The 589-nt window shown below is 38.5% G+C and overlaps 1 non-coding gene across 1 annotated transcript; it reads left to right on the plus strand.

The window, feature by feature from the left end:
- The first annotated feature begins 228 nt into the window (after positions 1-228).
- On the plus strand, positions 229-335 carry LOC121208796 (small nucleolar RNA R71). Its single transcript, XR_005903920.1, has one exon. It is a non-coding gene; the product is annotated as a small nucleolar RNA R71 (small nucleolar RNA).
- Positions 336-589: the final 254 nt, after the last annotated feature.

Below are 589 nucleotides of genomic sequence, written 5' to 3' on the forward strand. Positions count from 1 at the left end.
CTTGCCAACATAGCAACTGCATCTATGGTAAAAACACCAGTTATTGCTTTAATCGGTTTTGTTCTCATGACTTGCCACTAATAGTTATTCAATGCCATCTCCTAAATAAACTCTTGAGCTGCCTTAGGTGTCTTCTTATTCAATGTTCCACCAGTTGTTGCATCAATTAGTTGCCTAGTCGAGGGATTCAAACTACTTTAAAAGGTTTGAACTTGTAACCACAAATGTAGCCCATGATGAGGACACCTTCTCAAGAAAATCCCTAAATCTCTCTCATGCATCATATAATGTCTCCAACTCAATTTGAGCAAAAGAAGATATGTCGTTCTCAACTTAGCTATTTTAGCTGGTGGCAAGTACTTCAACAGAAACTTCTCAGTCATCTGATCCCAAGTTGTGATAGAACCCCATGGAAGCGAATTCTACCACTGTTTTGCCTTGCTCCTCAAAGAGAATGGGAACAACCGTAAGGTATGGCATCATTAGTAATGCCATTAATCCTGAATGTGTCACAAATCTCTAGAAAGTTAGCCAAATGAGTATTCAAATCTTCATCTTGCAACCCATCATACTGAACATATTGTTGTAC

Source organism: Gossypium hirsutum, chromosome A10, assembly GCF_007990345.1.
Source record: "Gossypium hirsutum isolate 1008001.06 chromosome A10, Gossypium_hirsutum_v2.1, whole genome shotgun sequence".
Lineage (NCBI taxonomy): Eukaryota > Viridiplantae > Streptophyta > Magnoliopsida > Malvales > Malvaceae > Gossypium > Gossypium hirsutum.